Consider the following 12,150-nt stretch of genomic DNA (forward strand, 5'->3'; position numbering starts at 1 on the left):
TGGGACCAAAAACCAGGGGACGCAACTCGAGTGGGCTCCCTACGAACCCTTGTGCCTCCGGTGAAAAAAAAGGGGCAAATGCTAATGGCTGGCGAGCACATAACTTTCACGTTGATTGCACGAGGCCCCCCGATAAGCCAGTTTCGAACCGGGTAGCGGATGTGGGGGAGTGATAAAAATCGCCTGACCACCCCCGCGCGAGGCGTGTTGCTCGCAAAACACTCACCCACGCGCCCTCGAGAGCTGGAAATGGCAGGATGGGGTCAGAAATGAGGCCGCGTGATTCAAGTTTGTGTTAGTTTTTTCAAAAGTGGCCCTTTTTGAGCCACCGTCGGTGAGCTTTGTGGCTGGGTGAAAACCGTTTGCAAACGGTGTGCAGCCAGTGTGTGGAAATGGAACACAAACACCCACACACACACACACACACACACGTGCGCTCGCTCGTGAAATCAAAAGCGAAAACCCGCAAACAGATTCGGACAGCTGCAGGTCCCGTCAGGATGAAAAGCTCGACCCTAAACAGCCGCCCGAAAGCGTAGAACCGCCGTCGGCGGGTCGGGTGTGGTTTTTATTTGTCACCCCCGGTGGATGATAAACGCGCTTAATGGAGTGAAACTTTAATGATCCGCCCGGTCTCGTCTTGTGGCGCAGCGAAACAACGAAGCAACAAACAAAAACGAAACCGAGCACAACCGCGTGGGATGTTTCTGCTCCCATTCAAAAGCGGGTCTCTGATGCGTCACTGCCAGCGACCCGGTACGTGTGTGTGTTTCGTATGTATGTATGTCCCACTCGGGGTGGGGGTGGGGGAGTTTTTCCACCCACTCACTACGGACCACCCATGCACCGGATTGACCTGCATACAACGTTCCACCGATGGGCGCTGCCGTAATGAGAGCGGCCGCTGCAGGCCGACACACTTCACTTTTCGGGCCTGGGAATTGGCCATATTGGCCGGGAGGGAGGGTTTACCGCTAGGGAAATATCGAAATCACGAACGACCGGCATGGCCCTCGGGACGTCGCCTCAGGACAGGCCCTTCTGTACAGGGCCAGGGATTCGTTGTCGAGGTGGAAGTGGTGCGCAATTTTGTGGGTAGTTTGTTTTTACGCCCCCGATGTGATGCCCCCGATAGGCAAGGCCCATATTGTAGGAGGCTTCCATCGTCCTTTCACACATTGTCACACATACACACTACGGTGGGGGCGTAGGCTTGTGGAGGGTGACACCACCAGCCGGGCCAGCCCCTTTCCGGTGGAATGAAATGGCCCGCACAAATGGAAATGATATATTGCACACACTCAGTTTCATCGATAAGCGCTCGCAATCACATACACACGTGCACTTTCACATTTTAAACGATTTTTAAAATAATAACATCAAAGAAAATAAAAAAACCCCGCTGGTGGATGACGCGGTTCGTGTCCTTCGAGTACGTTGAGAATTGCGGCCACCGGTGGTTGCAGTGTGAGAAGGTGCTTCTCCCTTCCAGATAGGTAGATGAATGTTGCATTTTAAATTGATCTCATTCTCACAACACCCTCACATTCGCGTAAAAGCATTCGCGTTGGCAGCGTGATTTGCAATCCAGACGATTCCCGGCTGTTTTTCTCATCCTTTCATCCCCCTCGGGGTTTGTGTCACCGTATTGGGACAGTTTATTAGATTTTCGCTTCAACCCGGTCTGCTGTCGAGCATTGGGTGGAAAAAGCGTTTGATGGCTGCCGGTAGTTCAAAGGCACTGTCGTTTGAAATGCTCCTGGCCCGGACAGGACTCGATGCAGCTTCGATTAGCGCGACAGCGTTCCGGTACGGTGCGTTTTGCGGAAGCTGAGAACCAGGCGCAAAATAGTAAAAAAAATCACACGCCCACACACACACATACTCTTGAAAAGCATGCGACACCTCTCGGACAGCTGCATTCTTTTCCCGGTGCCAGGTCCATCGGGTGCCAATGGAGGAGGTCCTGTTGATGTCGGATATAAACTCCAGAGCTATGCCATTCCCGTTCGTCGAGTGGTGGAAAGAGAAAGATAAAAAGCCTGTCTGCCAATCCTTCACGCTTGGCACCGTGGGAATGTAATTTGCACGCCTCAGCACGGATGGGTCCTTTCGCCGGAACGAACGACAGCCACGGGGCGCTAATCCGTCCCGATTGACTCGATTGATCAAGTGCGAGCTGGCCCTGCGAGCTGGCCCGAGGACACGAGAAAGCGAGACGTAAATCAGAAATGAGTTAACCATCAATCTTCAGCACGGACGAGGCGAGATGAGCAGCCCGGAACTGTCCTAATCGAGGGTTCCGTTTGATCGTCAGTTGCCTAGTTACGCTTAGGCACACGCAGGCTGCATGGCACGCGCGAACTCGAATGCCATCAGCCAATGGCAAATAAAAAGCGCACATCCGAGTTGGCGCTGTTTTAATGAGGAGTTTTTTTTATTTTTCACTTTTCCAGTGTTTCGCTGAGAAGCTCAGCAGGAGCGAAAAGTTTCCCGTCTCGATTGAAACTCGGCCGGTTGAAACTCAATTTTCGTAAAGTTGCCGTTTTTTTGCCACCACTGTTTAAGCGCGCCCGGGAAGTAGGAAAAGTGCGCTGAGAAAACTAGTACGGCTCAACACACGCCGTCCGTTCGCGCGCCGTTTTCCGACAGGTTCGTGTCTTCTCGTTTGCCGTTCCTCGAAAAAGTTCAAATTAGACTAATAAACTAATTATCTTTGGCAAGCACGAAGCGACCGCCCCATTGGTGACACGACAACCTCAACTCGTCGTCCTTGCACGCGGCCACGGCCACCAAGTGTCAAAGGATCGCCAACCGTGTCCCGGAACGCAATCGAACGCAATAAATCGCACACACCCACACACACACCGATACCCGCACGTGAGCACATGGCATTCCATCGATCCAATCTCACCGGTGCAATGCCTCAAGAATGCAATTAAAATTCCGCCACCTGCGGGCGGACGGTGTTTGCAGCGCGGGTGCACTGAATAATTTGTGCTTTTCCCATCTCACTCACACGCACCCACACACGCTCAAACCCACCACTTGGTGGCGTGCATAATCGCAATCGGGTAGCCCTGTTCGATCGGCACAACTCAATCATCACCCCGAGGGAAAATGCACTTTGGAACGCATCAACTTCTTCCCTACCGAAGGTGTCACTGGCCTGGTGGGGATGGCTTTCAAACTCACTCCTTGTGTGTGGGTTTGTGAGGTTTTGCGTGCGAAATGGCGCTCTTCTTGCGCCCAAAGCTTCACCGTCTTTAAGCTTCAACCACCGGGCCCGTGTGTGTGTTTGTGTATCCGTGCGTGTTCGTTCGTCCGGGGGCTTGGCTCACGGTTGGCGTTTCGTGTGGCGTTCCACGCAAAGCCACTAGCACGGGGTAAGGCACGCTGGGCAATAAACTACCGTGGTTCGTGATGTAGTAAAATGGTAGTGCCGTTAGCTAAACCACCCAATTTTGGGGTCCGGTCAGTTCGCTCGTCAACCAGCCCGCGTGTCTTGGCCTTCGAGCGACGAGCGGTTTATCGATTGCAGGTGGTTCCGACCCGACCGTGCAACGGAACGGTGACGCGCTTGGGCGCGCTAGCAATAGGAAAATCGTTCACTGGCTTTTGTTCCGGCCTCGTTGGCCGCTTCGATGGTGGAAAATCGATCGCCACAAAGCACGGCACCAGCGACCGATCAGAGAGACCAACTCGATGCGGTTCCGAAACGCACGAAAAGCACTTGCACTTGTATGCGGTTGTACCAACCCACTTGGACAGCGGGAAAAACCAACCACCACGCTGGATGGATGGATTTTGCAGAAACGCTCGCAAAAAGGCTCGCTGCACACGACACGGATGCGTTGCTTTTTTATGTTCGCTCACGTCACTCAGAACGGTCCTTTCGCAACTGGCTCGGCTGGCGGGCTCGTCGTTGGCTGCTGCCTTGCGGTGCAGATTTGGTTCCTTCGGGCTTTCCGTACCGTTCCACGCGTGTCCACTCCGCGGTGACTCCAGGCCCGCACCAAAACAAACGCTCGGTCGCGTGATGACGAACGCCAGAACGAGACGGGAACCAAAACAAGGCCCCGAACGTTGCCGAACGGGCCCCGAATCTGGAGAGAGAGAGCTTTTGGGTTAGCTCCGGCACGAACGTTGGTCGCGATGGCGTGAGCTTTTTCGAACACAGGCGTGGACACACAGAAGCTTTAGCATGCTTGCAAGCAGGACAGCCGAGGATTCGGTCGCCCTTTTTCCATGGTTTTCCACGCGGGACTATCGTAGCACCATCGGAGAGAGACGGCACTAAACCAAGTTGTACTAAACCGGTCACGACAATTACACTGCTAAACATTCTTGAATGGAATTTATGACGGCCGGTCAGGTCGGGGGCATAAGTTAGCGGGAGGTCAGAAAAATTCGATAATGATTCGTGAGTTGACCTCAGCGCGTCGGCAAAAGAGTAGCGTGCATGAGAATGGAAAACGAACAAAAGCATGGAAAGCATTCCGCTGGCGCTCTTTGGCACATACCTTTAGGGAGTTTTTTTCAAAAACATTTTGATGCGTTATACATTCAACCTATCAGCTTGCTTCAATCACAAGCATTCGTATCTTTTAGAAGCCCAATCGCTTTCACCTGCAAGGTTTGTAATAAATGCAGGCCCCAATTGCCACCGCGAGATGTAACGAGACTGAAACACCTATACACGACCTAAGACGCCATGTACCTCGTTGCGGTTCAAGTTTTTCCACGCCAAATACAACGGAAAAAGCGTCCTCGGGCAACATCAAGAAGGTTCGCTCTCTTCAAGCCACCCCCATCGGTTAATCAAATCGGTTATTTGCCCCTCAGGAACCAGCGACTCGCACGAACCATCTCAAGAGTCGCGACCAACCATTCATATCACTCCATTAGCCTTCTCGGCGAATGCCACCGGTGAACCTCGGCATGGTGCAGCACATGGAGCCTGCAGGTTGCGTGAGGAGTGAAAATTTATGCATTCGCTCCACCAGCCAGCGAGTGGAGAATGACCAGTTGGTAGAGTGACCCGGTGGGAGGAACCGGCTGACGGATGGTGCCGGTGGTGCCCAAATGTTTCATGCACCGTGTCCCTTCGATCCTTTGCTGCGCCCATTTTTTTTTCACCCTCCCAGCGAAGAAACGAACACCCATTTCGTCCGTGCGGCAGTTTCTTCATAACCTGCCCCAAACCAGGCCCGCTTAAGGGTGATGTAACTTTACTCTTACCGATTCGCTCTTCCCCCGTGCCACCGGTAAACAAGGCTCGCTTCCACGACCGATGGCGACACGAAGACGGCAACACGAACGGACGAGTTTTCTTTTGGAGCGCGAGGGACATGCGACATTCGGTGCAAGGTGATGACTGCTCGGTTCGCTGGGTGCTGGTTCTGAAGGACGAAACAACAACCTGAACTGGGGAGACCCGGGCAAGTCGGACACGGGGTGGTACTGGAACTTACCATAAATCTTGCAACCAGTCTGGGGAAAGCGCTTTTCCAGGCGCACCATCGGAAGGGTGTTTGCTAACCTATTTGCGAAAATATCACCGTGTTCTTATCGCGAGACACGAGGAATTCGCGGCCATGTTGGTCGCGTTCCACCAGTCTAAACTTAAGCTGTCCTGCCCGAGAGTGGACACGGGAGCTGGATGGAGTTGGTAGAGCAAGCGTGTGTGTGTATTTGAAAATCCCATTTTTGACTCGATGTTCTTGGACGTAACCGGGCCACTTGCTTACATGGGGCTTTTGGGAAAAGGACATCACATGATTTCTGATGTGAAATCATGCAGAATCATAACAGCAGAGATGGACGCTAAACGATGTCATTCAGCGGCACTTTTATCCACCTTGGTGTTCTGAAGTAGATTACAAACGAAAAGGCGCTGATGGGCTTCTGTCGAAACTTTTAACTTGATTAAACGTCCTCCCATCGGTGCGGCTTAGCCGCGATTACGTACCATGAGCGGTTGATCAGCCAGACGAGCGAACGGTTCCGTTTCCCGTGAGAATAGCATCGTTCGCTAATCACGAGATTGCATTTAAAATCCTTCACCTCCAGGTGTGCCGCTGAGCGTCGGATTCTGCACGAGCGCCGATAAAAGAAGAACAACAGCCCAAACCGAGCGCTCATCGCGTTGGTCCAGCTCGTCAAAAACTCTGACGCAAGGATAACGATAATGCCCCCGGCTAAGCCGCTCCCGTGGTGCGTGACTTTACAGGGACGATACCGAGCGTTGTGAGGCTGTTTACTTGCTGCCCTAAAAATGAACTGTCCTATCACGTGATCAGGCCACTGCGACCACCTCACAAATGTGACCAATTAGCGCGCCGGTGGCTCTCGAACAACAGGGGAACAAAAACTGATAAGCAGAGGCTCGCGAGCTGGAAAAAATGTCCTTTCACTCGTCCGCTGGTGCTTTGGGTGGAGAAAAAGAAACCCACCAGCGTTTGACCAGCGCGCGAACACGGCCACGGTATGATGACCGAGTCAAGTCCCCCCAAGCGGGTGAACTTCGCGTAATCCAACGCTCAGCCAGGACTGACAGCTCTCGGACTCGAGCTCGGCAGAATTTTGCAGTCTGTTGCCTCCAAATCCCGCGAGGCAATCGTAAAGTTGACTTTATCCCCTGCTAAGCTGTGTGAGGAAGTCGTCCTCGGTGACGTTTGTGAGTGTGCGAGCTGGGGTCCGGGTGTCAATGTCGCTCGGTTGTCGGTAGCTGGGATTGTTCGTGAAAAGCTGCCTGACCCATGCCTTAGATTATGCTTTCCGAGCTGACGATGCCACTCAATCACGCGCTGGGAGGCTTTACGCGAGAAGTACCGAGCGCCGAGCTCATCAAATGATGTCTTTTAATTGTTTCAATTTAAATCACCATTCCGAAAAGGGAAGTCATTTCCACCACCAAAATCGTCAAAGGGTGAAATTTTTATGCGCGATTCATTTGAAGGATTTTACGGGTCGGTTTTTTAATTAACATTGTAACACCACCATTGCCTCGAACCAGGCGGCTGCTGAGCAAGCAAAATGTCTTCTTGTTTTTTTGTTTTCATTCCTGGACTACGAGTTGACCGCAATGGCGTGCATCGGATGGGGGAAAATAATGCCAATCGTAAAAAGGGCACCCTCTCGTAAGCCATCACCCCTTTCACGACGCAAATTTTTTCGCATATTTGTCAAGAGTTGCATGTATTTTATACTCTATTTCCGTGTCGTCAGACCGTTATTTATTTGCGTTCTTCAATTGCTTCCAGCGTTGTGCACAAAGGTTGTTTGTACATTATCAACTTAATGCTCATGCATTTCACACAGTGTTAAACTACGGTGCACATATTGCTACACCCGCTTTAATGCGGCAATTTTCCGGCATCAGCGTGCTTCCATGCATCCCAACCATCAGTGTTCTGTCCACTCGCGTTGGCTTCGGTTGAATCAATCAGGTGAGCTATTCTCGGCACCATCTTTAAATAATGGATCATCCATCGATTGAAGCGAACCGGCAAACACGAGCACAAGGCTCGGCATGTACGTCACGAGCACGGAAACAGAAGCGCACAAGGGCACCGAAACCCAAACCTACGCCAATCAGAACCATACCGATCGATGCCCATTTCGTCGCACTAATTCGAGCTAATCTACGGACCGGAGAAGGGGCTCCATTCTGCTGGCTGAGGCATTGGAAAGAAAAGGGGATGCTTAAAAAAATCCATAATTTCCATCGGAGTCGGGATGCGACCACACCAAATGAGATCATCGGCCACCCGAGAACCCGAGAAGCGGATTGCGGAAGTTCCGTGACGCGCTCGGGATGCTGGAGGAGGCACACAGAAATAAGTGCTCGTGGAACCGGCTGCCCGACACCGGAGGACAGCTGCCACACGTAATATGCTGATTATCAATCAATTGAGACAAAAATAATGAAATCTTTCCGCATTGATGACCGTAAATGGCCGATCGTCGGGCACGGTTGGAACACAACGGACGAAGGACGAAGCGAGACCGAGCGAATGCTTGCTGTTACGATCGAACGAGCAAGCGGGGGAAATGTAATCCAAGTGCAGCGCTCGTGGGAGCCCTCACTGAGATTTGTCCTAGTTTTGTTTGCTTCCGGGGAAAGGGAAAAAATGTGAATTAAAACCAAACGAGAAGCGTGCAACGGTAGAACCTCCCGTCTAGGGTTTCCCAGCGGAAGCGAATGAACCGGCAAAAAGCTACCACACAAAAGTGCTCCATTCACATTACATGCCGGAACAATTCAAGTATTGGCCGTCCTATGTAAGGGCATCACGAAACGCCAAAAAACACACACACGGGGGAGAAAAAAAAACGAAGTGAAGCTGAAGGTTCAGGTCAACGAAACGGTCGAAAAGAAAACATGCATGCGAGCCCTTGTTTGACCCTCTCAAACACATGTGCCTTCCCCGAGGCTCCACGCCCTTCACGTTCGGGCGTGTTCGCGCTGGTAAAATGTTGTACGACCGGAAACAGAACCGGATGTCGGAATGGACGCAAGCCACCGCGCGTGGTCCGCCGCCAGTGAGGCCGACGAATATGCGACGCCATTAAAAATCGTTGATCGTGGGTAAGTAAATCATGGTTCCCGGGGCCTGTTCCGGCCTGTTCCGTGGCCAAGCACTGGCAAAGCGTGCCGTTGAATATGTGTGTGACCACGCTGCACAAAAGGCTAATTATAATTTAATCGTACACATTTGCATTTGCAACCGCCTCGGGCATGGAAAAGCTTCACCATTCTCGCAAGGAGCTTTTTCGACCGCCAACCGCACAAAAGAGTCGCTTCGGTGGAAAGTGGTGTTGGAATGGCGTCTTCCATGGAGAAACGAGGACATGTTTCATGCAATGGGCAGCGGATGTGGACCGTTGCGGTACCACGCCGGAAACAACCTGTAATGTCGTCATGCTGCACGCTGACGGGCGGTAGACGCGACGGTTTAAAAGTGAACAATTATTCATTCCTTCCTCTTGCTGGCACCGGTACTACCGTCCCACCAGTACGAGTGCCGTCGTAGATGCCGAAATGTTGTGTCGACAGAGGTGTGTGGTGCCTGTAACTCATCGGTGGTCGTAGTTCGCCTCTCGGTACTATCCGTGCTTCGTTGTACCGTTGTGATGAGGAAGAAACGTACGGCACACTCCTTCCAGCCGACAGGAACAGTTTGTTGTGTGTTGAACTTGGTATCATAAATTGTTAGGCTGATTTCGATTTCATTTCCGTTCGCAAACTCAGACCACAAGAAAAAAATATGTACGAAAATGTTTTTGTCTAAAATATGGTCGGAATATTTTGGCTCAGGATTGCCTCCGTACGCGGCACTCCGGGATAATTGCGAGGACATAGTTGGTTTCGCCAGTCAGGTGGTTTTTATGGTGCACACTAACTACGAAAACAGGAAGGAACCATTTTATTTTGAAATACCTGCAGCTTTTTTACGGCAAATAAACGATAAAATGAACTGGTGTGTCTGCAAGTACGATTAGCATTGAATGTTTTTGCCATATATGCCTATATGATCCAACACTTCGATAATAATCATACTATGAAATGTAACATCAATGCAATAAAACATCCAATCAAATAGCAAACAAAGTGAGCATAATTATAGAAGAAAAGAATGAAGTAGCTTTTACATGATCACATATTTATAAACCACCATGCGTCTCCATTGGGTTCAAACATTTGTCCATTAAGAACGTATACCCTCTATATGTATCATTCAGGAGTTATAATTGGTAGACTGAAATAGTTTTATTTTGTTCATTTATAGTGAAATCCTGTGTTATCATATGAAGGGTAATAAAACATATTCTATCTGTAAAAAACAATAATGTGATGCGCATCTCATGTGTCCATTTCTTGTTTTGTTCATTTCCTTCAAAACAATTAAGTCAAACTAATTATTAAAATTAATTTATAAAGCTCAATATTTTCATGGAAAGTAAAGTAATTTCAATTTCTGAAATTGCAATGCATCATATAGTTTTATAGCTAGAGCATGAACCACCATGCGTCTCCATTGGGTTTGAACATTAGCCTTTTCAAAACGTTTGCCTGTTGTATGGACTAATTGGACCATTCTAGAGCTCTGATTAATAGACTAGAATAGTTTTTTTCTATTCATTTGTAAAGAAATATATGTTACCATACGAGCGGGTTATATAATATATGTAATCTATTCAGGTAAAAATAGTCGTATCAGAACTCAAATATTGTATCTGTTACAAATGACGTTTGTAACGCTCTCGCGCCCACTGAGTGAACCGGTTCACTGAGTGAACCGGTTCAGAATCGAGAGGGATTAGTATAAAGGGCGGAACGAGGTCCTGCGAGGCCTCTTTTCTTCGCGACAAATAAAAAGACCTCTTTAAAGTTTTCTTTCTGCTTCCCTGTCTACCTTGGAAGAATACTAAAAAAACGCCTTTTTCTTTCTTGCGTAATTGCATTCGCAACAGTATCCGTGTATTGTTTGTTTGCATTCCCCTTAATTTCTTTTACATTTTTATCAATCCTCTTCAATTATTTTGTATAGCTTACAATCAATATTGACAGTTCGTTAGAAGCCGGTTGTTTCGAAATCGGACGTTAGCAATGCATCATAGAATTTTAAAGCTTAAGCTTGCATGCAATTTGAAAGCAAGCATTGCATTTGCTATAACATTCCACACATTTTTTCCTTAATGAACAAGTGTCTTGAATCTTTTCCAAAAAAGCCATATGCTTAGTTTTTCCCAAGCTTTTCGCAGCAGCAGGACTTTTTATTGCGAACGATTTCACCGCATGCGCAACAGAACAAGCTTTTTCGAATCAGCAGTACAACTTAGCTGAACCATTTTCCAGCGGAACTACATCCTTAATGCGCGGTGTTTTTCATAGATGGCGCTACGAAGCACAAAGCTCATTTGCTAACAGTGCTTTATGATAGGAAAATCCTAGCGTTAGATCGAATACTGGTAAAGTCTTCAACTCGAGTGCGTGAAACATTTCGAAGGATCCATGAAAAGCATACTCGAGCATAACAACGTAAAAATCCCCGTGCCTAATCAAGGTCAATTCGTTTCTCCCCTCCCGAAACGTTGGCTTAAATGGCTTCCTTCCTGCCGTAACAAGAAAACACCTTTCTCGTCCCAAATTATCGGCTCTGTCATGGGTTTGCTTCACTCAAATCGACCGTCTACCGGCAGGTTTTTCCACCACTGCACTACTGTTTTTGGCCCTGCTTTTCTTAAAGCTATCACTTGCTACATTTCGTTCCTCATTTTCTCTTTATTTTTGGAAAAAAAATGAAGGTACATGCTTTGTTTACTTACCGAGAATGAAAACGATGAGGAAAATTCTCAGCAGTGTCACTAACATGATGATATGTTTTCGTTACTGGTTTTTGTACGCCGTACTAACGTCGAGAACGTCGGCGTGGAGCCCGTGGAGATTCCGTACCTTGTTGCGTTCGGTAACACTTGCACGATGCTCTCGTGGCTATGGTCTGCCACCACTGGTTTGTTTATTTGTTTAGCGCTTTAAACCGGTCCTCCACGGCACTATGAAGATAAGGCGGAGAGAGGCTCAGTGAATGGGAAATTAATTTGTCTTCAGTACTGTTCCTTCTTGTGCCTGGATGCGTTCAGCTGTAACGAAATTGGAAGTAAACGACCAAAAGGGCAAATGAATAAGAACGCTATAAAAATACATCATCATTTAGCTCGTATATTGCAATCGCTGGAGAGAATGCGTGAGCATCCACTGGTGCTCGACTTTGGTGGTCGGTCACATCATTACGCGTTCGAGACCGTGGAAGATTAAAAGCGAGCCAAATGGCCGTAACGCGAATGGGATGGGATCGGTACCAGGCGATCTGAGGTGTGAGCTGGGTGTGATTCACGGGAAATGTCACCGTTAATGTCGTGCCACCTTCCTGCCGGTGGTAGGCTTGCGGGAAGGCTTTACGCTGCCCGAGACACATTTATGATCGAGCTGGGAATTTTCGGACACCACTACCCAGACCCTCGTCAGCTCAGCCACACTCTCAATACGAGTCACGGCCCTGGAACGACTGCAAGCGGGCTCGTACGCATGACTGTGATAGGCTTGGGAAAAGGGTTTACTTAAGCTTCTATGGGCCTGTTTGG

Source organism: Anopheles nili, chromosome 2 (genome assembly GCF_943737925.1).
Source record: "Anopheles nili chromosome 2, idAnoNiliSN_F5_01, whole genome shotgun sequence".
NCBI classification, from domain to species: Eukaryota; Metazoa; Arthropoda; class Insecta; order Diptera; family Culicidae; genus Anopheles; species Anopheles nili.